The following is a 24450-nucleotide window of genomic DNA, read 5'->3' as shown; positions in this document are numbered from 1 at the left end:
ATGAGGATTATTACCGTATATCATGGTTATCTCAGTTATATATTCATTATGAAATGGAAAAATGTTTAAAAAAAGTACCAGTTCCAGAGGTTGATTTTTTTTTTTTTCCAGAAAAACTAAAAATGTACGCGCGCTTCCAGGCGACTGTCAGTATCTGGGCCAGAGGTTCCCATGTGCATGTCCTTGGGTGACAGCACCACTTGTGTTCATGCCATGTGAAAGTCTCCTGCAGGCTATTTTTCACTCAGCGGTTAAAAGCACACCTACCTCAGGGTGAGGAAATGTGAGTGAGTGTGTGTGAGTGATGGATGCATTTATGTTTTCCTTCACTGTTCATTTATGTCCACATGAAGACCTAGTCATGCATAAGTGCTGTCTAGAACTAGTTTCCCCAACCTCAAAAAAAAAAACAATCACCAAAACATTTTCGGTTCCTTTTTTGCTACTGAAGACTTCTCGGTTTTGAGAGACATTGCGCTTTCCTTTTGCTTTCTACTTGCTGACTTTCTCTCTCTCCCCAATAATGTGATCTGACAGCATATTGATGTTCCCCTAATGTGCCGAGACATTTCTGCATCGTTACTACAATAACTTGGATTTGGGTTTTTCCAACACAGCAGCGGAACTGAAGAGTAGGGCATCACCGAGCGCCTGTCTAGGCCTTTTCCTTTGTGCCTATTCAACAGAGAACTAACAGGGGGGTGAAAAAAATATATGATGACTAATGATTGCATAACAGAAACATCTACAAGATTTGAATGCAAGAATGTGACAACTTCCTGAACTTTAGAAAATAGCAAATGATATGAAAGTTGGCACTAAAGTTAAAATGCTTGTGGATGACGTATTTTATTTATATAACAGTGTGCCAAAAATATCACCATTGGCTCTTGAATAGTTTTACTTCACCCTCTTCTTATTGACTGTACACAGATGAACTAATGTTTTTCTCATTCTAGCAGCAAACTTTTTTCTTAGTCATCACTTGATTGTTTTGACATGGAAGTATTTTCTAATATTAGCAGCTATGCAGTGATGTATGGGGGGGGGGGAGAGAGAGAGAATGATTGCAAATGTGTATAATGTCTCCTGATGGAGCTCGGTGTGAGGAAGAGGGAGCTTTAGGTTGCGGATAAACACACAGCACAGACATTCTCTCATCCTGATCACACACTTTCATTGTGTCATCATTATTAAAAGAACAGTCCACCGTACTTCCATAATGAAATATGCTCTTATCTGAATTGAGACGAGCTGCTCCGTACCTCTCCGAGCTTTGCGCGACCTCCCAGTTAGTCAGACGCGCTGTCACTCCTGTTAGCAATGTAGCTAGGCTCAGTATGGCCAATGGTATTTTTTGGGGCTGTAGTTAGATGCGACCAAACTCTTCCGCGTTTTTCCTGTTTACATAGGTTTATATGAGCAGTGATATGAAACAAGTTCAGTTACACAAATTGAAACGTAGCGATTTTCTATGCTATGGAAAGTCCACACTATAATGACAGGCGTACTAACACCTTATCAATGCGCTGCCGAAGCGCGCATTGATACGGAGCTCAGATATCAATGCGCTGCCGAAGCGCGCAGAAGGTGTTAGTACGCCTGTCATTATAGTGCGGACTTTCCATAGCATAGAAAATCGCTACGTTTCAATTTGTGTAACTGAACTTGTTTCATATCACTGCTCATATAAACCTATGTAAACAGGAAAAACGCGGAAGAGTTTGGTCGCATCTAACTACAGCCCCAAAAAATACCATTGGCCATGCTGAGCCTAGCTACATTGCTAACAGGAGTGACAGCGCGTCTGACTGACTGGGAGGTCGCGCAAAGCTCGGATAGGTACGGAGCAGCTCGTCTCAATTCAGATAAGAGCATATTTCATTATGGAAATATGGTGGACTGTTCCTTTAACCTTGCTTTTCTCCTCAAACCTGGCACTCTCATCAAGAACAAGATCACTTTATTGCACGGGTGGGGCTGCAGGAAGGGGTTTCACGCTAGTATTGAAATTTATTAACCTCATACTTTGCAGCACATCTTTACTGTTTAATTTAACAGAATTTCTATCTTAAAAGTCCGAGTGAAGAGATGCGCAAATACGAGATACGTAAATCATCTTACTGTACCTTCTGTCGAAGGTAGTGCAGTGATTTTAGTACGGCAGCTCTTGTAACGAGCAGAACTCTCTTTTTGCATATTAGCTACAATTTGATTGTGTTTCCATAATAGCGGCGCTCCACACTTAAGAGTATATGGTAATGCATCGACCTGATTTTTGATGGCTTTTGCGACCGTATGTACGTGTAGCACTACAGGGAACCTGATTGGAAGTGCAAGGCAACCTCTCAAACGCTTGACCACCAGACAACGAAAGTTGTATCTTTATTTATATAAGATAGATGGGGTTTTATCCAGTGCTTACTTTTAAAAAATTAACGTGGGATTATTTACTAACATGTTTTACGGAAAATACTGATGAAAAAAAAAATTTTCCCCTCATTGCAGGCAACGTATCTTTGCAATTCGATGGTTCACTCTAATATTCTATTCAGGTTGATTTTGTGCCCTTGCAAATATTTATTTATTTATTTTACCTGAACGATTTCTTACTCTGTACACTCGTAAATAATTATTAAATAGTTCAACAGCAATTCTAAGCATCTTTCCTTTGCTTTAGATAATCTAAAACTACCGTGGATTGATATCGATTAGTTCTTATGTCTGATAATATTTGATGGTAACTCTATAGTAATGATGTAAAGTGAAAGCGCTGGTTCACTGCTGTCCACCAGGCACCCAGCAGAGTCACACCATAATAAACGTCATGGTGATGTTTCTACCACATGGCACGCCATGTAAAGAAAGGAATAAATATGCATCACAAGTGTGATGTGTATCTCATTATTGGTCTCACTGTCACAAGACAATGCAGCAATTTACTCATGTGAAATATGGCACGACACAATTCGACGGTTCATATGCTCTAATATTCTATTCAGGTTGATTTTGTGCCCTTGCAAATATTTTACTCATACACTCATCAGGAGCTCCGCTTTTAGACAGTGCTTAAAGGTAGACGGCCTTTCAGATTTTTCAAGTGTAGGTCATAAAAAGAATTTTCCCCGACACCCAGTTATTTTTGTTTAGTGGACCGAAAGCTACTGAACTCAAATCACAGACTTCCAATTTTATTAGGTTTTTTTTGTAATAGAACAATTAATGAATTTAGAACCACGTGGCCCTAAATTCTCTGCTATTTTTTCCTGCTTCACCATGACCCAATTCAAGATACTGCGTCATGAATCACATGGTGGGCTTTCCTCGTTCACGCAAGGCATTGTGGGATACAAATTTGAAACAGGAGAAAAAAGTGGAAGACATAAGTGTACGAATGAAACGTGAAAGAGCGACTCCAATAACGGAAAGTGAGATGATGTTATTTTGCGAAGGAAACGCGGGACCAAACTAATAAGTGTTGGCGGTCAGCGAGCACCTCGGTGTGATCAGCTGTTTGTTTAGTGACAGAATGATGTAATTGTCAGTGCTAGGGATGGCGAAAACTAAAAAAAATCTTGACCGACCACCGAGCCTCATTAGCCGGTTAAAGTCGGTTAACCTATGAGTTTAAACAGGGATGCAAACGGCGCGCCTTTTTCACGGCTCATGCAGATCCGATTTTTTTTTTTTTGGGGGGGGGGGGGGGGGGGGGAGCGCGTTGGAGTGTCTGAATAATTTCATCAGAGTAAATTCTGTATTAAAATTACTACATAAGCAAATGCTGTTACAGTCCATGAAAAAGCCGTGAAAAAGTCGACATCTGCGCCTTTAGTTTGTGTGGAGAGATGTGATCTGCAATAACATGCATTGTTGGCTACAGACCGAAACATACTTTCAGAATGCACTGGCCAAGGCAGGACTAAACTCGATGTGCCTTCTAATAATAATAAAAAAAAATAAAAAATAAAACAGAATAGTAATTTGTAAGCTAAAAAGCCTGTGTCTACACTTTTTTTCTTTCGCCGAGTGGCAGCTGTGTTCAACTGGGGCGGGACATGACTGAATGGGTGCTTCTGATTTGTCAGCTGTCTTTAACTGGGGCGGGAGGGCGGGACATGACTGAATAGGTGTTTCTGATTTGTCAGCTGTCGTCCTTACACCGCATGGCATGGCCCAAGCATTTACAACACAGAATTCCAGGTTCTCCGCTCCAAAATCGGCAGCTTCAAAACGATTGATTTTTTTTTTTCACTGACAACCAAAAAAAAAAAATTAACCGGTTGACGTTGATTCGATCAACCACCGGTCAAACGGTCATCAGTTAACATCCCTAGTCAGTGCACGGTCAAGGTAAACCTGCAGGTGGCAATAATGCAACATTGTGGATGCCAGCTGCTGTAAAACCCAAAAGAAGAAGGAAAAGAAGGTGGTGGTAAACCTGCGCATGCGCACATGGACTTCCTCTGTCTGCTTGACTGCGCAAAGCGAGCGATTTCATGCACATTATTTGCTCGGGAATCCCCTCAAATTAAATAACTTCCCAGCCACAGAATGGCCTGATATTTTGTGAGATATTACAGAAACAAACAGATCACAATGAGCAAATTTCAGAGGGAAATAAACTTCATCGATTTTATGAAATCGAAGGGCCGTCTAGCTTTAAATCTGTATTACAGGATGCGACTTGTGTATTGCTGTACCATAACAGTGACAAATGTGAGAGCATAGCAAAGAAAATAAACTCTAAAACAAGCTCACGAATGTCTTTTCCATGCTCAAAATGCTTTACTATAAAAGCTACTGTATATATAATTTTTTTTTTTTTTTTTATTTCACACTCTCCGGTAGTAAACTGCTACGGCAAGCCGCTCATCAAATAACATTTTGTTCTACACTGTGCTGTGAGTGCAAAGTCGTACACGTTCACTGAGAACTCAAGGCTGTCCCAAACAGCAAATGTACACTGATTACTAAGCCTAGGCAGTATTTAGTATGGTAGTATGCCATTTAGAATGAAGACAGCACAGGCTGTGTGCATCTCCAAGACCCATGAGGGTAAGCTAACTCTACCTAGCTAGCTAAAATACAGCAAACTGAATAAAACAATTATGCCTGCTTGCTAAAAGACAACAATAGGGATGAAATACACAAAGTAGTTTCCCCACTACTTTGCAACCAGGCAGTCATGCAAATACCACAATCCGTTTCTTGTCTTATTGATCATGTACTCTATTTCTTGCCCGTCACTATGCAGTTGGACTTCTTTCATGTCTAATTCTGGTGTGATGGCATTTGACACAGAAACAGTGCAGACAGCCAGGCATCAAATCGTTGATCTTGGAACTGAACCCATGCCTGTTGAAAGCTTGTTCTGTTCAACAAAGTCCTCCATATATGCCAACATTCTATTCTCCCTCCAGCTCCTCATCCAAGAAGTGCTATATCTGTAGCCATGTCTGGGAAACTCACAGTAAACTGCGATGTTCAACTCTGGCTTGAGCAGCATCAGAAAGGAATCCCAGTTATCCCCTACCAGCTCACACGCACTACTGACTGCCACCCTCAAGGGGACATGGGTGGGATATATTAGGCAGAAAGAGAACAGTCAGTTGTTTTTGAAGTTGATGTGTTGGAAGCAGGAAAAATGGGCAAGCGTAAGGATCTGAGCAACTTTGACAAGGCCCAAACTGTGATGGCTAGATAACTGGGTCTGAACATCTCCAAAATGGCACATCCTGTGGGGTGGTTCCTGGTACGTAGTGGTAAGTACCTACTAAAAGTGGTGCAAGGAAGGACAACCGGTGAACCAGCGACAGGGTCATAGGTGTCGAAGGCTCATTGCTTTGCATGGGGCATGAAGGCTAGCCCATATGGGTCCAATCCCACAGAAGAGCTACTGTATCATAAACTGCTGAAAATCTTTGTTTCAGTCAGCTTTAACTTTTTCAGCAGTTTGTGCTACAGTAGCTCTTCTATGGGATTGGACCCATATGGGCTAGCCTTCGTGCCCCATGCGAATCAACGAGCCTTCGACACCCATGACCCGGTCACTGGTTCACTGGGTGTCCTTCCTTGCACCACTTTTTGTCGGTACTAACCACTGCATACCACAAGATGTGCCATTTTAGAGATGCTCAGACCCAGTCATCTCGCCGTCACAGTTTGGCCCTTGTCAAAGTCCCTCAGATCCTTATGCTTGCCCATTTTTCTTGCTTCCAGCACATCAACTTCAAGAACAACCGACTGTTCTCTTGCTGCCTAATATATCCCACCCCTTGACAGATGCCACTGTAATGAGATAATCAATGTGATTCACTTCACCTGTCATTGTTTTTAATTTTATGTCTGATCGGTGTATTTAATGGTGGTGGACCATTAAAAAAGTGTTTGAATCTCTTATATTGACTTGATTTTCCAATAAAATCGACTGAACACTTTACTGTCTAGTGCCTGCGAAAGATCGGATCACTGAGGAAAATTTTGTATCCTTCCTAAAAATCAAATCAATGATTTTCCTCATATTTTTTCATGGTAGTCTCAATTTTTTTTTCCAATCACTCTACTAACTTTAATAAGATTAAACAGCATTCCTCATTAAAATCTCTCTTACATATACAAATGCTACCATTGCATCACACAATTTGCACTAAACTTGGGACGGAGACAACAGTCCCAACATTTTAAAATTAAAATGTTATTCAGGACAAATCCTCATGGTCATGTTTGACTCTTACTGCTTTCAGTGGTGCAGTGGGTAGTGAGTGTTGCCACCTCCAGACTCCCCCGTTCCTTCCTGATCCCAGGTTACTTTCAGCGTGAAGCGGATTTCCTCCAGGTTCTCCAGTATCCTCCCACTGTCCAAAAAAAAATAAAAATGCTGGTAGGTGAATCGACTACACTAAATTGGTACCTGTGATAGACTTGGGTTCTGTCCAATGTTCATTCCTGCATCACGCCTGGTGGCTCTGGACGAATGAATGTTTTGACCAACATACTAAAGCAAGGCATTCAAGAACTGATCCAATCAAAACAGCAGAGGAAGCAGTGAGAAACATCACTTTCACTTCTCTATTTATGACCAACAGCAATGAAGAGGGTTTGTTCTTTTACAGTAATGTTGTAGTATTTGAGATTGGTCTTGGCCTCAAGACCTTTCTCAAGGCCATTTTTTGAAAGTCTCGGTCTTGTCTTGATCTCAGGATTTTATTTCAAGACTGCGCAAGACCTAGTGGCTAGGCTTGACAGCGCACCGTTGCACTGATGAACCTCCCATACATTAGTATGAGAGAACAGCATGTGTTCGTTTCGCCTTTAAAGATGTTTAAAAGTGTTTAATCTACATAAAACTAGTGTCGATTCAAGAATAAACAACATCACGTTTACAGAATATAGTGTTAATTTTGTGCGGTGTTGTGATGAGCTTTTACTTTAAGCGTTTTTAACGTTGTGTGATGCAATACGCCAGATTCACGGGGGCCACCATCTTGGGTTTTTTAGTCATATTCGTCACTTGTCCGTGTGTTTGTTGTTGCTTCCAGTTCGCTCACTGTTGGTTCAATCAGTTTGAAACTCATGATTCCCACCTACTGTAGTAGAAAAAATGAGAAGTCAGTAATACTGTTTTCAAGAGAATTAACAAAAGTTTGAGCCTCTTATACATAGTGCATTTGAGCACCACCATCAGTTAGGCTTGGTGTCCACAATTTAAAGTGAACATACCTGATAAATTCTGGCTTTTATGTTTAAACACGGGCGGCACGGTGGTGTAGTGGTTAGTGCTGTCACCTCACAGCAAGAAGGTCTGGGTTCGAGCCCCGTGGCCAGCGAGGGCCTTTCTGTGCGGAGTTTGCATGTTCTCCCCGTGTCCGCGTGGGTTTCCTCCGGGTGCTCCGGTTTCCCCCACAGTTCAAAGACATGCAGGTTAGGTTAACTGGTGACTCTAAATTGACCGTAGGTGTGAATGTGAGTGTGAATGGTTGTCTGTGTCTATGTGTCGGCCCTGTGATGACCTGGCGACTTGTCCAGGGTGTACCCCGCCTTTCGCCCGTAGTCAGCTGGGATAGGCTCCAGCTCGCCTGCGACCTTATAGAACAGGATAAAGCGGCTAGAGATAACAAGACGAGATGTTTAAACACAAAGGATGGATCAGTTTCATTGATGTGCCTTCTAGGTGCAGAATTGTGATATAAAGAAGCCACCTTTATCTGTAATTCTTATGCTGATACTCAAAATTCTAAATCTCTTTATTGTTGGCTTTTTGGTCTATTAATTTCTGACTGAGGTTTTTTCTCACAAATGAAAAATTAAACCAGTGGAAAATGATTGCTGGTTTGTGACCAAAGCAACGGGCCAAAATGGAAATTTTATAAAAACACTGCTTTTTCACATGTTCATAACTTTTTTTTTTTAAAGACATACTGTACAGTTTTTACAAAATTAAACAAGTTTTCAATTCAGATCTTCACACTCGGATACATTACACAACACGATGACACCTACTTTAAAAATGGCCCGTCATTGCCATGTTGGGATCTCACTAAATTGCCTATGCATTGTCTCATTTATTTCTTTATTTATACTGTGATTGGATGTAAAACTTCCTGCTTCAACGGTGACCAATAACATGACTCGTTGCTAATTTTAAAATTTCCTTCCTGTTAACAGCTATCACCCCTCCCCACTCGCCTTCACACCCACTGGACTGGTCCTGATCTGGACTCGGTCTCACCCTGCCTTGGTCTTGACTTGGTTTCAAACCCTCAAAGTCTTGGTCTCAATACACTTTGGCCTTGGTCATGACTTGGTCTTGATTTCAACATTACTTTATAGTCCAAAGTCATCACTCTCATTCTGCTCTGTATCGAGTGCATATTAAGGATCCAGACAAAACTCAGAAAGTGTAGCAAAATACAAAGGGTTCATTCAGACTGTACCATCAACTCACCCATTAGACAGAAGTAACAGTTCATATGTGCCCGTTTGTTCTGGAGTTCTTTTGTCTTGGGGCAGTGAGGGCCATACACACACACACACACACACACACACACACACACACACACACACACACACACACACACACACCATTAATCCCCCTCACATTAAGCAAGGCTAATCTGAGCCAGAGGCCAGCTCAGCTCCCAGACAGCGCTCACTGTCTCCCAGACACCCCCGCCATCACGTGGGGCGACCTTTGCAAATGAGGGAATTTATCCCAGCATCACACTCACATACACGGTTATTTTTATGAAGCCGTGTTCAAGTGATGGTTTGAAAGTAAAACGTTGTGTGATTAATGCTTAAAAGAGAACATTATCATTAAAGTGCAAAAAAATAAAAAGCCTGTCAGACAGAGAGAAAGAGAAAGGGAGAGAGAGAGAGACAGTGAACGAGTCATCGTATAACCTGTCACATCCTACCTGTATTGTAATGTACTTGGCATAGCTCATGTGATTAATACACTTAACACCATCACTGACACCAGCTGTCTCATTTCCTCATTCATCAGTGCCTCTGAATATTTTCTATCTCCAAGACATTTCCCATTTGCATGTTAAATACACAAGAAGGCAAACATACCCTTTTCTTTTAAGCCACAGAGCGACATCGTCCATATTTAAATGAACCTGGCTGATTATGAAGAACATGAAAACAATATCAGTACAAATAGCTGTACACACTGTTGCTCATGTCAGTTATATAAGCACACAGTATTCAGTGGCACTGATTAGAAAAGCGAGGAATCGAAGTTGATCTGTGCGACTAACGAAATCATTAAGCTCAGAATCTCAAGTACAAGTTGAACTCTCACGACCCACCCGAGTGAACCGTTCCAAACGGGCATTAAAACACTACGTACTGGTGCTTATACACGCTCTATTCACACTGGGTCTGTTCTGCTAATAAAGCTGAAAGTATTCAGAAAGCTTACTGCCAATTACACACAGTAAAAATAACCAATAGTCTGTTTATTCAAAAGTCCCAGAAATTAATTATAATTTAGCAAGTAACTTTACATCAAATTATGATTGAATAAAAAATAATTAACTCCAGTGAATTTCATGAAGAATGTAAACTATTATCCCACATAATCATATTTGACATTAAAAGGTGCTATATGTAAGAATTTAATTTAAAACATTTAAAAAAAAATTAAAACACAATTATCAACAGAATATGAAACAAATAACAGTTTTGGCATTATGCCATACTATGTACGTTATTGTGGTGCAGAGATATCAACTAAAGTTAGCATGCTAACCATCTCGCCCATCTCATAAGATCACTTTGTACCTCATTAGGTGATCGTGAGTCACTGTAGCATCCAGTCTACCCTCAGTCCAACATGAGAGCATGAAGAATTCAGTCAGGCGCCACACACTGATGGGGAGGCGAGTGAACCTGCTTTCTAAACTTGTATAACACCAGCTGTGTTGTCAGCTGGAGAGCCAATTGTTTTTTTTTTTTTTTAAGTCACCAAATGGGTCTAAAAAGCCACCAAATCTATTAACAAAAGTCTCCTGGCAACACTGAAGGAGCTTTTAGACCCGGAAATGGCTACTGGCATCAGACATAACAAGCAGCTAGAAGTAAAACATGAGTTAACACTGGTGTTGCTTTCTACCGCTGGAGACAGCTCTGAACTCGCAACGTTAACATTATAAAGCTTATAAAAGGTATCTAACTATCGTCAGTTGTCCATCGCTAGCGATGATGACCACGTCATTAGGATGCACAGAAACACGAGGCCCACACCAGAGCGACAGAGTCGCCCATAGCGGCAGCACGAATGTCCCGGCCGTGCCGCCACGGAATGTCTGGCCTTCCGAGCTCTCGCATAATATTCTCCTTTCCTAATGAAGAGCTTTGCACAATAAGGTAAGACAAACGATGTCGTGCCCCCATCATGTTGTCTCTCTGGACCTCCAGACCTGATGCCAAGTGGTGCACAAAAGTGCCACAGACCTGACGGGTATGGAAGTTGCCCCGCAGTGACAACTGACTTGCTGGGTGATGCCCTCTGTTGGCCATTTGAGTGGCTCTTCCGCATGCCATCTGGTGGTGTGCCATTGACCCTGTTGAGTTCATCTGCCACATTGCACCGAAAAGTGCCCTGCTGCCAGCACCTTATTGGTGATATGTACTATTTAACCCGTGGCTGGAACCCAAGCAGGTGCTACTACTCCGGGTCAGAGTGGACCTGGGAGCAATGGTGATTAAGGGGTAACTCCACTTTCCCCAATACTCAAGTCCTCCCGGACCGGAGACTCACCACCGGTTGCAGATGAAAAAGTCATGCCCAGGACTACGTATCTAACTGTACAAGATTACGGACAGTGTTAACATTTGCCAAGTTAGCTATTTGTTGATACCGTACACTACCATTCAAAAGTTTGGGGTCACTTTGAAATGTCCTTATTTTTGAAAGAAAAGCACTGTTCTTTTCAATGAAGATCACTTTAAACTAATCAGAAATCCACTCTATACATTGCTAATGTGGTAAATGACTATTCTAGCTGCAAATGTCTGGTTTTTGGTGCAATATCTACATACGGTAAGTGTATAGAGGCCCATTTCCAGCAACTCTCACTCCAGTGTTCTAATGGTACAGTGTGTTTGCTCATTGCCTCAGAAGGCTAATGGATGATTAGAAAACCCTTGTACAATCATGTTAGCACAGCTGAAAACAGTTTAGCTCTTTAGAGAAGCTATAAAACTGACCTTCCTTTGAGCAGATTGAGTTTCTGGAGCATCACATTTGTGGGGTCGATTAAATGTTCAAAATGGCCAGAAAAATGTCTTGACTATATTTTCTATTCATTTTACAACTTATGGTGGTAAATAAAAGTGTGACTTTTCATGGAAAACACAAAATTGTCTGGGTGACCCCAAACTTTTGAACGGTAGTGTACATGGTTCAGACCCACCAGGAAAGCTGTATGTGACTCTCTCAATTAGCTCGTCCTTTAGCTAGCGACAAAACTGAGGCAATTTTATGCAGCAAACACACCAGGTCTACTGACCTTGTTTGGACAATTCAAAATGGAACTTTAGTACAACTAACAACACAAAACGTACCGGAAAAAAAAAACAAACATTGCAAATGGCATTGATGTATGGTTTTGCTGAGGCGATTTCTTGCTACAAACTGAGCTGAGCAAGCTATAACAAATTATAGACTAACGCCACACATCAAGATAAGACAGCAGTGTTATCTTTACCAGCTCTCAAAATTTCAGCCATTTGGTCGAATTTTGGACATTCTTGCCTTGCTATTTAACAGTTATTCCATGAAATCATGTCATACATGAGCTGATAGCCAACAAGGCACGTAGCACTGAGCTGTCTATAAGCCATGTACGACAAGATTGAGTGGAATAACTGTTTTATTCTATACACATTCGCTGGATTTTGCGAAACAGCATTTTTATTTTTTGCAAATTTGATAAATAAAAAAAAAAACTTGATACAAAACGTCCGACCAAATTATTGGAAATAATTTGGTCGGACGTTTTGTATAAAAGTTTTTATTTATCCAATTTGCAAAATAAATAAATAAATAAATAAATAATGCTGTTTCTCAAAATCCAGTGAACGTGGATGGAATAAAACAGTTATTCCACTCAATCTCGTTGTACATGGCTTTTTTTAAATATATTTTTTGGGGTTTTGTTTTCAAGTAGAGTTTTTATTTCATCCTCGGTTGGTTCAGCAACACTCCGCCATTTTGTTTTTCTCTACTCACGGTATATGAGCTGATATCCTGGTAGTAAAGTAGCCAATCAGAGCATGCGATTGCTCATATCCAGTGAACGTGGATAGAATAATTTTTTTTTTTTTAAACCAACTGATAACTGTAAAGCGAGATTATATGAACCCACCCAGTAGTGAATCGATTTCAAAAACAACGTCTTGCTATATTCAGGGAGTGACAGTTCTATAAGAGTGCTGGTGGTGTGTTTGGGGGGGAAGGAGGAGGAGAGACTGTAAATGTCCTTTTTTTTTTACAATAGGGAAGGACACTCCATCTTTCTGGTGATATACTGCCCCCTATTTGTTTGGAGTATGTCCAGAGTAGGAGTTTGACAGACAGCCAATTCTTACATACAGCACCTTTAAAGAAACAAAGTGCTACATGTGACATCAGCTCATCCTGGGGCGGGGCTTATTTCATTCTCATGCTGATCAAACACATTCTTTGTCTATCTGGCTCATCAAACACGCTCAATCCGATGCTGGTAAAAGATCATTGGAAATGTATACATTTCATATCTAATAAAAGAAAATCTCTTAACTGATTGTCTTGATATATAATTTCTTACAAAACTGCTGTAGCTTCGTATTCCTTAATGCCGATTTCGTTCTTGCATTTTGTCTTGCTTTGTTCGTTTTACTTTATTTTCCTGAATGTTGCGCTTCAGCACTAAAATGTCGAGTAAAACCCATTCAAATCCAGTCAAAGGCATTTCAATCCGCCCTGCTCATGAGGTCATTCATTCAGTCATTCAGTCATGAAACTAAAGCGCAGAGCTTTAGTTTGGTGCTTTCACACTGTTAAATAAATATGTGATCAAATAAAGTTTATTAGCTTGACAACATCAGCTTAGTGTGCACAAAGCCACTTTCTGTGCGTCGGATTCGAAAAGAGCATTTATTACAGCAGTGCTTTAATGAATTATAACGCTTCAATGGGTTTTTAATTCCACTCGTACAGCACACAATCCCGTCCCATTTCGACAGTGAAAGAGCAAAAACAAAAGAGATGATGATGAGAGAGGCAACGCAGGCTGAGTTATACAGAACAGAACAGCCAAAGACATTCTGGCACCAGCTTTTATCAGCAACACAAACACAGCACACTATGATCAGCCATGGGAATTAATGCTCACAATCATGTTATTTGAGCTGTAAAAATGACCAAAGTATGAACAGGGGCCAGTGATGCAGATGGTGTTTGAACAGTCCTCTCTAAAGCCCCACTGGACTTTCTCTTTAATACAGTTTCATGAAAACAATCTTACTATTTCCAAGACCACAGTCTGGCTTAAGAAGCATCTGAGAGGGATTATTTATTTCTTCTGTACGCCAACAAATCTCTTTAGCTTAAGATCCTTTTTTTTTCACCCCACAATCTGTCGTCTTAGTTACCCATTGATTTTTTTTTTTTTTTGCCACATACCTATACTAAATATTTCAAAAATAAACGAGAATGTGTTGTTTAGTATTAAATTTGATTGTATATTTAATATTCAGAGGGCGGCACGGTGGTGTAGTGGTTAGCGCTGTCGCCTCACAGCAAGAAGGTCCGGGTTCGAGCCCTGTGGCCGGCGAGGGCCTTTCTGTGCGGAGTTTGCATGTTCTCCCCGTGTCCGCGTGGGTTTCCTCCGGGTGCTCCGGTTTCCCCCACAGTCCAAAGACATGCAGGTTAGGTTAACTGGTGACTCTAAATTGACCGTAGGTGTGAATGTGAGTGTGAATGGTTGTCTGTGTCTATGTGTCAGCCCTGTGATGACCTGGCGACTTGTCCAGGGTGTACCCCACCTTTCACCCATAGTCAGCTGGGATAGGCTCCAGCTTGCCTGCAACCCTGTAGAACAGGATAAAGCGGCTATAGATAATGAGATGAGATGAGATTTAATATTCAGCATGTTACCTCTGATCAACATCACTCAGAGAACCCATGAAAAAGATTTATTGACTTAAACGTACATCTCATTATGTGCACTTTGATGACTGTTCCCTTACCGGACTGAGAGGACACCAGATGCTGATTGAATTGATTGGTTGGTTGTTCCTGTTGTAGGTTTCTTGCCCTCTACTCAACTCTCCTCTTGAGAGATGCCTCGTCGACACAATTTTTTTCTCCCCCTGAATTCAGCAACACAGTATTTGTGCTTACGTTTGTTTTGGAGCACTGACCTAATTGCCTGATTAAGAATCCTTTTTCATTCTGTGCGTGAGAAAATGAAATTTCTAATTTAATACCCAGCCAAACTGAATTTTACAGCATCTTCCATAGACTTAATAGTTTTGCTTGAACAGGCAAAACACAGTGCCAAGACGAGCCACAGGCATATAGGAACTCCCATATAGCCTTTCATTTGGCACCATGATCTGACCTTGAAAGGTCAAACTCAAGGTCATGGATTTTCATAGGACTATAACCTGACAGCTGATGATTGAGAAATATTATCATTATCAGCATATAGGTATAAAGAAGTGCTGCCGGGCGAGGTTTGTTTTGCCTGGCAACATTTGTTTCTTTTTTTAATCTGAAAAGTGGCCTCTAACAATTATTCAACAAAATCGAGTCGTACATGAGCTGATAGCCGATGAGGCGCGTAGCATCAAGTTGGCCATAAGCCATGTACGACGAGATTGAGTGGAATAACTTATTCTATCCACATTCAGTGCATTTTGAGAAACGGAGCATTTTTTTTCCAAATTCGATAAACAAAAAACTTTATACAAAACGTCCGATAAAATAATTTCCGCTAAGGCGGACTTCTTAAAAACCTAACCGATGGCTGCACGGGTTGACTTTAGTCTTGTGTTTTTGTAGAAAGTGCCGTCTTGCTGAGGTATAGCACAGCTTTAAACATTTATTTAATTCTTCCTTGGACATTTCAGTGATGTAATTTTCAAACATCAACAAATTCAACAAATTTTAATGCTTAAAGATGAAGAATGTAAACAAACTGCCAAAATGACAGTAGCAATTTGTGAAAAAAAATGCTATGATAACAAAAGTAATTATTATTATTGAAAAAAAGGAGATGCGTTATTACCATCAAAAATTTTTATTCCATATTTTGTTGCGTGGCGGCATGGTAGTGTAGTGGTTAGCGCTGTCGCCTCACAGCAAGAAGGTCCGGGTTCGAGCCCTGTGGCCGGCGAGGGCCTTTCTGTGCAGAGTTTGCATGTTCTCCCCGTGTCCGCGTGGGTTTCCTCCGGGTGCTCCGGTTTCCCCCACAGTCCAAAGACATGCAGGTTAGGTTAACTGGTGGCTCTAAATTGACCGTAGGTGTGAATGTGAGTGTGAATGGTTGTCTGTGTCTATGTGTCAGCCCTGTGATGACCTGGCGACTTGTCCAGGGTGTACCCCGCCTTTCGCCCGTAGTCAGCTGGGATAGGCTCCAGCTTGCCTGCGACCCTGTAGAACAGGATAAAGCGGCTAGAGATAATGAGATGAGATTTTGTTGCGTTTTTATTTTTTTTATTTTTTGGGGTTTTGTTTTCGAGTACAGTTCTTATTTCATCCTTGGTTGGTTCAGCAACACGCTCCGCCATTTTGTTTTTCTCTACTCATGCTATATGACCTAGTAATAGAGTAGCCAATCAGAGCACATGATTGCTCATATCCAGCGAACGTGGATAGAATAATATGCTGCTCAGATACAAACTTTTTGTCCTCTACCATTTAATTTTGTGCTGGAAAACAACCGTTTGGACTCTAAAATGTTTTTGTACTGACTCGATAATGTTGAAGTCATAAAATAGAAATCTAAAACAAAGACTGTATGAAAAAAACAACAACACGGTGCCTAAGATTTTTGCACAGCACTGTATACATTTATAAATTCAAAACAGAAACAATCATTTAATGTTTGATGACATTTAAACCCTGCGCTGTCTTATCACCTAAAAAAAAAAAAAAAAAAAAAAAAAAAAAAAAAAGTGTTCTTTCCCTTAGAGGTCTTCTTCCACAAACCATCAAAACAATGTCGCTGATTTCTGATCAGCGCCGAAAGGCAGCCCAGCACCACTCTCCTCCTGACCTTCTCTCTCCTGCCGTGTGTCTAAACCTATTTTTACACGAGCATTACAAATCATGCAACACAGAGCAGCAGCAGCTCATGACCACAGATTTCGGTTGGGCAGGATGACATTAATAAAGACACAGCCTCAAACTAAATTAAGTCTTGATACCATCACATGTGACTAATACTACAGGCTACTATCTCGAGAATTTTTCATCCCAAAACATACAGGCATCCAGTCTACTGCTCATTTGGAGCGGTTTTATACTGTATGTACCGTTTTCTAACTTTGTTCGACACAGTAAATGAGCTCTCATTGCCATTGGCTTTAACCAGGGTTGCCAGATTTTTGCAAAACTCCCATACCAGCTGCATCTCAAACAGATAATTCAGGCATTGGAAAAAGGAGAGATCTTTTTTCTGCTTCTTCTTAACCTTCACATAGGAAACAAGGACGCAATCACATGCACACGTTTCTGATGCAGGGACATTATCCACTCCATAATCTCCATTTCCCTCTCCGAATCTTTGGAATACGTGGAATCTTTCAGTTGCAATGATTGCGTCAAAAAGACACACTGCCTGAATTTACACTTTGCCTTTTACTGCGCAACAATTTTAGATTTATTTCCAACTAGACAGGGACACTCTAACGAGTGCAAACCCCGCCTTTTCCCTATTAAAATACATTGGGCGAAAATTTCGAAGTTCTGCCATGACCTTGACCTTTGACCTCCAAAATTTAATGGTTTCCTTCCTGGGTGATTGGCAACACATGTACAAAATTTGGTCCAAATCGATCCATTGGTTCTTGAGATATCTTGCAGACACACAGACAGACAGACAGACAGATACACACACAGACTGACGCAGGTGAAAATAATAACCCCTCCGACTACTGTCGGCGGGGTTAATTAGTTGCCATAAAACAAAAACAAGCTCTTGGTGGCTACTGAATATTTTAAAACTAATAATAATAAAAGTTCAATTTATATAGCGCCTTTCTCACACCCAAGGTCACTTTACAAATGGGGGTGGGGGGGGTGTTTAAATTTTTTTTTAAAAAGGAATCTACCAAAAAAGAGGGTCAGGATGTAATTCCAATGGCATAGCTAATACAGTCCTACCAGGCGCATGAAGATAAATCCCACACCACCTGCACAGCCGCCGCGACACCACCAGGCAACATCACTCGGAACACCGCGCCAAGCACAAAAGCACTGCAGTCCGGAGCGCTGGACAACCCTGATGTTAAGAAGCGCAGCGAGCTCACTGCAGTCCATAGCAAGGAGCACAGACATCACCCACAGCAAACCAAGGCCTGAAGGGAACCGACGCCAAAACTGGGTCTGGAGTTACACCACAACTGGGGGACATAACACTCAAAATAAATAAATAAAAATATACAACCCCTAACAGGCAGCACTGTGGTGTTAGCGCTGTTGCCTCACAGCAAGAGGGTCCGGGTTCGAGCCCCGTGGCCGGCGAGGGCCTTTCTGTGTGGAGTTTGCATGTTCTCCCCGTGTCCGCGTGGGTTTCCCCCACAGTCCAAAGACATGCAGGTTAGGTTAACCGGTGACTCTAAATTGACCGTAGGTGTGAATGTGAGTGTGAATGGTTGTGTGTCTATGTGTCAGCCCTGTGATGACCTGGCGACTTGTCCAGGGTGTACCCCGCCTTTCGCCCGTAGTCAGCTGGGATAGGCTCCAGCTTGCCCGCGACCCTGTAGAAGGATAAAGCGGCTAGAGATAATGAGATGAGATAAGACTGTTAGGGTTTTGCTGGGATTCGAACCTGGTTCGTTGGTGTGATGATCCAGCAAACCCCCACTAGGCCACCAGGGGGATGACTCAAATGCAGAGGCGTGAGGCGGAAGTAGAAAAAGAATCAAAAAGGTTTATTTAAACTATATACACTATATACAGGGCAAAACAAAAGACAAAAAAAAAACCCAAAAAGAGTATAATCCAAAAGAAAAGCAAAGTGCAAAAATACAAAAGCTAAGAAGATCAAAAAACACAGTACAAAGGAAACTGGAGATAAACATAACAGCACAAAGACTCCGTGACAAGAGGACTGAACTCAGGGGTATAAATAGACAAACTAATTAAGGACACAGGTGAAGATAATTAGGCAATTAACACAAACACAAAACACAGGAACAGTGGCGGCCCCTAGAGGCCAAAATAAACACGACATGAAAAGGAAATAACAGCGGCCTCTAGAGGCCAAAACAGTCCTAGTCCTAACAGGACCCCCCCCTCTAGGAGCGTCTCCTGACGTTCCCAGGGCGATCCGGATGGGCCGAATGGAAGTCCCGACATAGTTCTTTATCAAGGACATCCCGAGCAGGAACCCAGCAGCGCTCCTCAGGACCATAGCCCTCCCAGTCCACCAGATATTGCAACCCGCCGCGGACCCGGCGGGAGTCAAGCAGGCGATTCACAGTGAACACAGTCTGCCCCTGGAAGATGCGGGGGGGTGGGGGGTTCCTAGGGGCAGGGGCATACGTAGACGTCAGTACGGGCCGTAACAGGGAAACATGGAAAGTGGGGTTGATCCTCAGAGTCCGGGGCAACTGGAGCCGGTAGGAGACAGGGTTCACCCTGCGCACCACCTTGAAGGGGCCAATGTAGCGAGGAGCAAGCTTGCGGTTCTCCACCCGCAGTGGAAGGTCCTTAGTGGACAGCCAAACACGCTGCCCAGGGCGGAAAGCGTGTGCAGGTCTTCTATGGCGGTTGGCCTGAGTCTGGTTGGTTCTGGAGGTCTGTATGAGGGTCTTCCTGACCTTGCTCCAGGTCTTGCGACACCGTCTCACATATTGGTTGACCGAGGGCACCCCCGCGTCCTCCTCCTGGTCCGGGAACAGAGGTGGCTGGAACCCGAATTGGCACTGGAATGGTGACAGCTTGGTGGCCGATGACTGCAGGGTGTTGTGGGCGTACTCCGCCCATGGCAGCCAGGTGCTCCACGATGTCGGGTTATCCATAGCCAGGCCTCGCAGGGTGGTTTCCAGGTCCTGGTTGAGCCTCTCCGTCTGACCATTGGACTGTGGGTGAAACCCAGAGGAGAGGCTGGCAGTGGCTCCGATGACCTTGCAGAACCCGTGCCACACTCGGGAGGAGAACTGGGGCCCTCGGTCTGAGACGATGTCCTGTGGAAGACCAAAGACTCGGAAGACATGATTAAACAAAAGTTTCGCAGTTTCAAGAGCAGAGGGGAGTTTGCACAGTGGTATGAAGCGGCAGGCCTTGGAGAATCTGTCAACTAAGACCAAAATGACCGTGTTACCTTGTGACTCAGGGAGACCCGTGATAAAGTCGACTGCCACGTGGGACCAGGGACGCCGGGGAATGGTCAGAGGATGCAGGAGACCCTGGGGACGCTGTCGTGGGTTCTTGGTTCTGGTGCAAACCTCACAGGACAGGACAAATGACCTTACTTCCTTCTCCATGTTAGGCCACCAGAAGCGTCTTTTCAGGAAGTCCAGGGTCCTCCGAGCTCCCGGGTGGGCGGTGAGAGGGGAAGAGTGACCCCACTGGAGAACCTTGGCCCGGGCTTGATGTGGGACGTACAAGAGGCCTGGTGGCCCCGTCCCAGGACCGGGGTCCTGGCGTTGGGCTCGTCGGACAGCCTCCTCAATACCCCAGCGGACAGGGGCCACAATCCGGGACACAGGGATAATAGGCCCGACTTCATTCTCCCTGTTAGTGGCAGAGAACAGTCTGGACAGTGCGTCAGGTTTGGTGTTCTTGGAGCCGGGGCGGTATGAGAGGGTGAAGTCAAACCGACTGAAAAACAGGGCCCACCTAGCCTGTCGAGGGTTCAGTCTCTTGGCTTGCTGGAGGTACTCCAGGTTCTTGTGGTCAGTCCAAACCAGGAATGGATGTTGTGCTCCCTCCAGCCAGTGCCTCCACTCCTCAAGGGCCAGTTTGACCGCTAGCAGTTCTCGATCCCCCACATCGTACCGGGACTCAGCAGGACTCAGGCGGTGGGAGAAGTAAGCGCAGGGGTGTAGCTTTCCTTCCGAACGTTGAGAGAGCACCGCGCCGACACCACTGTCCGAGGCGTCCACCTCCACGATGAATGGTTGGGAGGTGTCCGGGAGAACCAGAATGGGTGCCGTGCAGAAGCGGTCCTTGAGGTCTTTGAACGCCTTTTCTGCCTGAGGAGACCAGCCATAAGATCCACCTGTCCCTTTGGTGAGGTCTGACATGGGTGCTGCCACAGAACTGAAGTTCCTGATGAACTTGCGGTAGAAGTTAGCGAATCCTAAGAACCGCTGAACCTCCTTAACGGACTTGGGAGTAGGCCAATCCCGGACGGCCAGGGTCTTGGCAGGGTCCATTTGGAGTTGGCCTGTCCGTACAATAAATCCCAGAAAGGAGACCTCGGGAACATGAAATTCGCATTTCTGGGCCTTGGCGAACAGATTGTTCTGTAGCAGCCTCTGGAGAACCTGGCGGACATGGTGGCGGTGCTCCTGCACGGTCTTGGAAAAGATAAGGATGTCGTCGAGGTAGACAAAAACGTATAGGTTAATCATGTCCCTTAAGACGTCGTTGATTAGGGCCTGAAAAACAGCTGGTGCGTTGGTGAGTCCGAAGGGCATCACCTGGTATTCGTAGTGCCCAGACGGGGTGTTAAAGGCAGTCTTCCACTCGTCTCCCTGTCGGATACGGATGAGGTGGTATGCGTTCCGTAGGTCCAACTTGGTGAAGACGGTGGCGCCTTGGAGCAGGTCGAAAGCTGTGGACATCAGCGGAAGGGGATATCGGTTGCGCACAGTGATCTTATTCAGGCCCCTGTAATCAATACATGGTCGGAGCCCCCCATCCTTCTTGCCGACAAAGAAGAAGCCGGCTCCAGCAGGTGAAGTGGAGGGTCGAATAAACCCAGAGACCAGGGCATCTTTGAGGTATTCCTCCATGGCCTTGCGTTCTGGCTGAGAGAGTGAAAACAGTCTGCCACGAGGAGGGGTAGTCCCAGGGAGCAAGTCGATGGCACAGTCGTAGGCCCGGTGCGGAGGAAGAACGGCGGCCCTGCTCTTGCTGAATACCTCCTTGAGATCCCAGTACTCTGTGGGAACTTGAGATAACTCGGTGAGATCAGGGGGCTCGGCAGGAGACACAGGAGAGCTAGAGAGCAGACAAGAGGCATGGCATGCAGGGCCCCATTCCACAACCTGGCTTGTTACCCAGTCTATGCGAGGGTTGTGGCGAGTAAGCCAAGGAAGGCCTAGAATAACTGGGAACTCAGGTGAAGGAATCAGGTGCAGGGATATTTCTTCCTTGTGACCTTGAGACTGGAGGAAAACTGGAGAAGTAACTTGGGTGACTCTTCCATCACCTAACGCTTGGCCATCGAGGGCAGACACAGACAGTGGGACTTCAAGAGGTGCAGTCGGAATATTGATGCTTTGGGCGAAGTGAATATCCATAAAGTTCCCAGCCGCCCCTGAGTCTATCAAAGCTTGACAAGAGTGGACAGACTCACCCCAGGAGATGGAGACCGGGATGTAGATTCCTTGGCCAGGGAGTCCGGGAGAGAGGGTAGGCCCCGTCACAACCCTCCCTCGGCTGGACGGGGCGGTCCTTTTCCCAAGAGTTCGGGACATGATGCTCGGAAGTGACCAGGCTTGCCACAGTAGATGCAGCACTTGTCCCTCCTTCTGCGCTCCCTCTCAGATGCGGAGAGGCGAGTACGACCCACTTGCATGGGTTCTGGACAGTCACTGAAGGAGGTAGACGGTCTCCAGGTAGAGGTAGGGAGGCTGGGGGGGCTCAAGGCTTGGTGGCGTTCTCTCATCCTGTTGTCCAGACGAATAGCATGTGAGATGAGGGTTTCGAGGTCACTTGGGCATCCAATAGAGGCCAGACCGTCCTTGATGGGGTCAGACAGACCATGGTGGAAGGCTGACACCAGGGCAGTCTCGTTCCATCCACTTACTGCTGCGAGTGTTCGGAACGAGATGGCGTAATCTGCGACGCTTCCTCCTTGCCGGATGGACATGAGCTTTAGGGCTGCGTCGGTACTGATGTCTGCCTGATCGAAGACCCGAAGCATCTCTTCAGAAAACAGCTGGAAATCAAAGCACTCAGGTCCCTGTCTTTGCCAGATAGCAGTAGCCCAGGCTCGCGCCTTACCAGCTAATAAGGTGATCACAAAGGCAATCTTGCGGCGATCCGTAGTGTAGGTGGTAGGCTGAAGCTCAAAGGTGAGTTGACACTGGGTAAGGAACTCTCGGCACTCACTGTGCTTGCCGTCATACCTCTGTGGTGCAGGAAGGCTGGGTTCACGAGGTGAAGAAGGCAGCATTGCAGGAGGCCCTGGAGCAGGAGTGGGAGCTGGATCAGGAGCAGGAACTGGATCAGGAGATGCAGGCAGAGATGTCAGCTGTGCCAGGGTTTTCCCAATTTGCTGAAGCAGTTCCTCGTGGCGAGCGAGGGCCTCACGTTGGCTGGTGAGCGTACGTCCATGAGCGTCCATGGTCGCTCCGAAGCGTGTCAAAGCTGCCATAATTCCCTGAAGGTTGGCCGGGTAGACAGTTGAAGCAGCCTCTGCTGAGTCGGTCATGACGGAGTCTTTCTGTTAGGGTTTTGCTGGGATTCGAACCTGGTTCGTTGGTGTGATGATCCAGCAAACCCCCACTAGGCCACCAGGGGGATGACTCAAATGCAGAGGCGTGAGGCGGAAGTAGAAAAAGAATCAAAAAGGTTTATTTAAACTATATACACTATATACAGGGCAAAACAAAAGACAAAAAAAAACCCCAAAGAGTATAATCCAAAAGAAAAGCAAAGTGCAAAAATACAAAAGCTAAGAAGATCAAAAAACACAGTACAAAGGAAACTGGAGATAAACATAACAGCACAAAGACTCCGTGACAAGAGGACTGAACTCAGGGGTATAAATAGACAAACTAATTAAGGACACAGGTGAAGATAATTAGGCAATTAACACAAACACAAAACACAGGAACAGTGGCGGCCCCTAGAGGCCAAAATAAACACGACATGAAAAGGAAATAACAGCGGCCTCTAGAGGCCAAAACAGTCCTAGTCCTAACAAAGACAACCCCAACATCAAACTACACAAACACACAAAAAAAGAAAAAATGAAAAGCTCCGGTGAGAAGCGGTATCCAAAACGCGCACAGCGTACTCTCAACCAGAAACGGAAAGAACTAGCTCAAACTGGCAACCCAGTTATTAGCGGTCCTATCCACTGAATGAGGACATGGGACAGCATGATCTGTGTAAACAGACCTCTATTAGCACTTGTTGCAAGTCCCATTTTTGACAAACAAGGTGCAATAATAACAACAACAACAACAACAACAACTACTCGACAGCACTTAAACCCTCTCTGTGAACCAAAATCCTGAGGAACGGTAAAGTGAGTAAGAAACAGAGCTCCAAGACTCTAATCTAAGGAGTATGGCACGGATCCATACCGTTTGGAAATCCAGTTGAAAGGAGTAAAGAGCCGCTTGACTGGCTTAACGACGCTCTACAGTCTTCAGATGTTCACTGGCCCGTTTGAAGCATGCTGATCCAACAGTTCAATCCAGATGGATTCAGATTTTCTGATGAAGGAAACCCCATTTAATCAGCGTCTTAAACCCTGCCTTGATCACGATATTGACTCATGGACCAAAGCACCAGCAAACTCGAACACATTCAGCCATTTT

The 24450-nt window shown here is 44.2% G+C and overlaps 1 protein-coding gene across 6 annotated transcripts in view; it reads right to left on the bottom strand.

The window, feature by feature from the left end:
• Positions 1–24450, bottom strand: part of apba1a (amyloid beta (A4) precursor protein-binding, family A, member 1a) — a 138272-nt gene that overhangs the window by 101495 nt on the left and 12327 nt on the right. For 3 of the 6 annotated variants that reach the window (XM_060907018.1, XM_060907022.1, XM_060907023.1), the window contains exon 1: positions 6735–6959. The exons of 1 other annotated variant lie outside the window; for it this stretch is intronic. The gene's annotated coding sequence lies outside the window, so the exon portion shown is untranslated. Of the gene's footprint in view, positions 1–6734; positions 6960–24450 lie in introns of those variants that run through there. 2 more of the 6 variants (XM_060907019.1, XM_060907021.1) reach the window with 2 other exon arrangements.

Source organism: Neoarius graeffei, chromosome 24, assembly GCF_027579695.1.
Source record: "Neoarius graeffei isolate fNeoGra1 chromosome 24, fNeoGra1.pri, whole genome shotgun sequence".
NCBI classification, from domain to species: domain Eukaryota; kingdom Metazoa; phylum Chordata; class Actinopteri; order Siluriformes; family Ariidae; genus Neoarius; species Neoarius graeffei.
Note: the sequence above shows the minus strand (reverse complement) of the source record. Positions and strands in the feature narration are given on the sequence as shown.